We start from the raw sequence: 5,767 nt of genomic DNA on the forward strand, positions 1-5,767 counted from the left end.
ATATATATATATATAAAGATTGATTGTTATGGCTGGTCAGTGAGTTACAATTGTTTTTAACCCTATAAAGTGCTTAGCTGATGAGTCTGATGTGTCACCTATACAGCTAAGTGCTTGATAGGTGTGAAACCAATGGTCACTTTTGACTTGTCATAACAATTAATCATATATATATATATAGAGAGAGAGAGATATATATGCACACATGTGTGTATATAGACACTTCCTATATACAGAGTGAGCCTTTTGGTGTAAGTGTATACTTAATCAGTCACATCCTATTTTCTATGTGCATTGGAAGACTTGATATCAGCACTGTAAACTAATCAGATATTCATCAATTATGCAGAACAGTAACTATTTACAGTGATATAATGTACTTACTCCATATTTACAACTTACATTTAATTCTACTGAACTTAGTTAAAATAGATGACAAATTAGTGGAGTTTCTCGTATGCTTTCAGTTTTGTCAGGTATAAATGAAAACAGTAATTTCTAACATAGGTGCAATACTAGAAATGTTGAGTAAGTGCACATGTGATGTAATTTACTGTAGTACTCTATTAGTATCTACTTGATTTGAAAATGTTTGAAAAGTAAAGTTAACAGCAGTGGGATTTGAACTTAGAACATGAACGAACAGAACTAAATATTGCATGACATTTCATACAAAATTCTATCAAATTATTTTGGCATGTAGTAGAAAAATCTGTTTCTCTGGGGAGATCTAATAACCCCAAAACATCTAATCATACTTTTTAAAATCAGACTCACTCTCTATTGTATATCAGCATTCAGTTTTTAATTAATTTAAATTATGAAGTTGTTCAATCTGCTTTTCTTGTCCATAAATAATCATTAATATAATGTGTTTTCTTCTTATTTCAGGTATAATTTTTATTTATCAAATAATTATTTGGCTCAATACATTATATATGATAGTACTGGTTTAACCATGTCCTGTAAGATTTGTTACACACAAAGAAACATGGCATTATACAAATCTTATGTTTTTCTGTATACTCTAATTTTGTCTACCTTGAATTGACTCGTAGTTCTATAGAATAATACACCAAAAATAAATGTATTTTAGTGAAAGAAATAGTTCAAGAAAACTAGTAAATTCTAAAATGTACAAACACATCCAATCTGAACTAAATTTGGAAAGTAGATATGTAATGAGAGAGAAAATGTTATCTGAAAACCAAAAATTTAAATACATAAATCAACATCTGATACTTTTCAACTAATCCACTCTAAAAACATTTTAAGTTCACCTGATATTGTTGTGTTGTTGTCCATAAACATAGCTAGCGTTTATATCAGAAATTTCTTCAGGCCATTAAGCACAACAGTTTTTAGTACCGTTCACATAATAATCATCCAATTACATTTCTGAATAATTTTTTGTAATTAAATTAAATTGCTGTGGAAAACTGTAAATTAAATTTTCCTATTGAAGTTCACTGTTGTAATAATAATTGCTGGACTGCTATGAGCTTCATTTAAACAAGAAAGCAATAAAACCACAAGTAAAATAAAAAATACACACAAACATACAGCATAAACAAAAATAACAACTTTATTAAGTAATTTCTGTTTAGTATGTAACATAAAATACGTAATACAGAAAAAGCTGACAGTAAATTGCAAAGAATAGCAGCTTAATTAATTGAATGTTTATGGTAAAAGTTATTTATTGAGACTTAAATAAAGTTTCTTTTAATTTTAGTATAGTTCTTTTACAAGATTCAAAACACATCCTGAAGGAAAATATGCTTTTAAAGAAAACTGAACAACAGATTATTTCTCTTATCTTTTTTCTTTCAGATATCCCACCACCTTTCTTTTAGCTTTTTTTAAAAATCAAAATTGAAAATTTAAATTATATGAAAATAATCCAATTTTAAATGAATTTTTCTCTGGAAGAATTCTGATAAAAAACCTAACTATGTTGTAAGGCATTAATTATGGTCCTAGTTTTAACATTTTCTAATTGTACAATCTAATTTTGTTTGTTTTTGAAAAGTCATCTTTTCATTTCCTTCTTCCACGTTTTCTTCTAGTTTCATGTATCACTCCATTCTATTAGGGAATTACCACTAGCCATATTAATATCATAATTTAATTGATCTCCTGTCAGCTGTGAATACTTCATGGTGAAATTGAACTCAATACAATGAGCTGAACTAAGTTTAAGTAAATAATTTAAATATACTAAAAATATTTTAGCGATGAACAAATATTTGAACCCATTCTTTCAATGCCAGAGCAACAGCTTGGCTTTAACTTTAATTACCAAATCTACAGATCCATGCCTTTTCTTTGCTGTAAATTAATTTTAAACCTTCAGAAGAGAAGTGATGAAATAATTTGATCAAAATACTTCAAGTAGGAAATAATTAAATAAATCATATTGAGTTAGTATCTGCTCCAATATTTATTGTTCGAAGTTACTGTTTTAACAAAGGAGAATATGACATTATAGCTATTTTCTCAGAAAGATGAGTCTTTTAGTTTATAATTTTTAACAAACTGATTACTATATTCAAAAATGGGACTACAATTATTGTTGTTTATCTCCAATTCTGTACTGTCCTTAATCATCTCATTTATTTACAGTCTGCTGTATACTTTTAAAGAATGGTTGGGTGTGACTTGAGAAAGATTTGGCTGCTATCTCTAGCAGCTTGAGCTACTGCATAATAGTTCTCTCACTGGTTTGGCAAATGATGGTGTTTCAGCATAATCATGGCCTAACAGCTGAATCAGTAAGAGTATTAAGAGTAAATGAAACATAATAAACATAAACTAAGACATAAAAGAGAGAAAAAATGTTGACAGCAAAAAACAAAACAAAAACAAAACAAAAAACAAAAAAAAATAAATAAAAGAAGAAACAGGAACCTAATTCAATAAAACTTTATTATTACTAAGAAATATTAGATTGTTTTCTCTTTACTAATTCTAGAGAGAATGAGGGTATGTATTATGTATGTGTATGTGTATTTTTTATGTATATTTATAATGTGTGATTTAGGTATGATGTGTGGGCATGCATATGCTGTATCGTGCATGTATGTATAATATGTTACAAATGATAATTTTGCAAGTAATTAAGAATATACAGGTGAGTGAAGTTGAAGTTTTGGAAGTCCAGTGGACAGAGACACAACACAATTTAATGTGATCAAACTTTGCTGTTGGCATCAAATTGTATTGCTTGGCATTTCTCCCATTGTTATCATATCCCACCGCTTCAGATTTAAACAATTTTCAGTTTTACTGAAGTCCACTGAACAATGAATCAAAAGTGTTGACACCTGCTTCAAATATGTTTTTCACTACACTAGGTTTTTTGCCGTATATTCAAATTTTGTTTCTTTTGTAAAAGAGGCAGCTGTTGCTGCCATTAGATTGTTAGTGTTTAACATCTGATTAACTCTGATTGAACATGCATATGACCAAAGGTATTCCAAGTGTAGCATTTCTATGTTTGTTTTTTTTTTCTTTTCATACATAACATACCATGGACAACATTATCTATTGAGTCCTTTCATTTTTTAAGAGAAGGGGTGAGATTTGAAGGCGATCCTTGTCGCTATTTCTAGCTAATCAAACAGTTGCATAAATGATACCATTTTACCAAGTTGAAATGAGTGTTGAAGAGACACAGAAGAGAATATGTTGTGGGAATAACATAGAAAATAATTATTTGTTGTCTACAGTTGATTTCTTACATAATAATGGCATTTATAATTACATTGTAATTATTTTCTTTTATTTTTTTTCAACAGGGGGATCTCCTACGTTCCCATTGAAAAGACAGATGAGACAACGTAAGTAAATTATTCATTTTTTCTCTTTGATTATTTATACTATACTTTTTCATTGCTGTTGTCATATAACTATCTTCTAAAGAATAATAATGTAGAATATATATTAAATTCAGTACAACTGATGTGGCCAAGCTGTTCTGACCATTTAAATACAATATTTTAGGATATTTAGTTTATTTGGAGATGAGGCACCCAAACTCACCTTCAGGAAATTCTTAAAATGCAGCCGTTTCTGACTACATGGGTCAGCTGACTACTAACCAAAACACTCAATGGAGATACATTAGACAGGAAAACAGTGATCATCAGAAAATATATAGGCATGCTTGCAAGAGAGAACTTTATCCTCCACCATTTCAATAATGACTCAATTATGTTCATGTAAAGATTGATTAAGTTGGTAAGCATTTGCAGGGTTACAACTTGCTATTAAAGTAGGTAGTAATTTTACCTTGTCCTTAGCGCAAGTTTTCAAGAGTGCAGTTCGATTATAACAGTTATTTTTTCAAAGCTATAATGGAAGTGACAAAGGAGCATATTCAGCATATTTTGTTTTATGAGTTCAATAAAGACAACAATAAAATGGAAAGTGTGAGGAATATTAAGGCAGTATGTGTGATTGGACAATAAGTGTAAGCAAGTGTCAATGGTGGTTCCAGAAATTCCAAGCTGGAAACTACAGCCTAGAAGACAAGCTTCATCCTGGAAGATCTTCAAACCCTGGTGGAGCAAAATTCCATTGTAACTGTTGAGGAACTAACAAATAGCTTGCATTTGGTCATTCAACCATTCATTGACACCTGTGTGCCATTGGAAAAGTCAGCAAATTGGATCATTGAGTTCCTTCCAAACTTTCCGAGTCTAATCACACACAGAGAGTGAATGTGTGCTCTTCTTTGCTGTTACACCATATAAATGAACCTTTTTTTTATTGAATGGTGACTGGTGATGAGATATGCGTTCTCTATAAAAATGTCAAGTGCTGAAGACAGTGGGTAGAGAAAGGAGAAACACCAGCACCCCAAGCTAAAAAAGGTTTTCCTCCATGTAAGGTGTTGTTATCTGTTTGGTGGGATATGAAAGGTTTAGTCCACTTTGAACTTTTAAGCCTAAACCAAACAATAACAAAGGAGATCTACTGTGAGCAGCTTCAGTGGCTTAAGTCAGTGCTAGAAGAAAAACGATCATCTTTGGTTTCAAGATGAAAGGTGTTCTTCCATCAGGATAATGCTTGGCCACATACAACATGGATGACATTCCAAAGGCTGGAGCAGTTTGGATGGGAAACGATGCCGCAACCACCATATTCGCTGGACATTGCCTCATCTGATTATCATTTATTTCGCAGTTTTCAAAATCATTTAGATGGAAAAAATATGAATTCTGTAGATGAGGAGTATTTTTTGTCATGGACGAATGTTGAAAGAGGGGCCTTGCAAGTCTACCAGATAAATGGAAGAGCATTGTAGAAAATGAAGGAGAGCATATTTTAGATTAAAAAAGAACTTTTCTTATCTAAATTTTGAAAAATAAAAGTATAAAAAACTGCATTATTTATGGGATGACCCAATATATATATATCTATACATGTGTGTATATATACATATATGTGTGTGTGTGTGTGTGTATAATATATATTTATATATATATTCTTTTATTCCTTTAGTTGTTTCAGTCATTTTGACTGTGGCCATGCTGGAGCACTGCCATTAGTCGAACAAATCAACCCTAGGACTTACTCTTTTTAAGCCTAGTACTTATTCTATCAGTTCTTCTGCTGAACTGCTAAGTTATAGGCATGTAAGCACACCAACATTGGTTATCAAGTAATGGTGGGAGGACAAACACAGACACACACACACACATCTCTCTCTCTCTCTCTCTCTCTCTCTCTCTCTCTCTATATATATATATATATATATATA

The 5,767-nt window shown here is 31.0% G+C and overlaps 1 long non-coding RNA gene across 1 annotated transcript in view; it reads left to right on the forward strand.

The window, feature by feature from the left end:
- Nucleotides 1–5,767, forward strand: part of LOC128249803 (uncharacterized) — a 484,216-nt gene that overhangs the window by 214,319 nt on the left and 264,130 nt on the right. The window contains exon 2 of the long non-coding RNA XR_008265919.1: nt 3,801–3,842. This is a non-coding gene — a long non-coding RNA (uncharacterized LOC128249803). The remainder of the gene's footprint in view (nt 1–3,800; nt 3,843–5,767) is intronic.

The sequence above is a fragment of the Octopus bimaculoides genome, chromosome 18, assembly GCF_001194135.2.
Source record: "Octopus bimaculoides isolate UCB-OBI-ISO-001 chromosome 18, ASM119413v2, whole genome shotgun sequence".
NCBI lineage: Eukaryota > Metazoa > Mollusca > Cephalopoda > Octopoda > Octopodidae > Octopus > Octopus bimaculoides.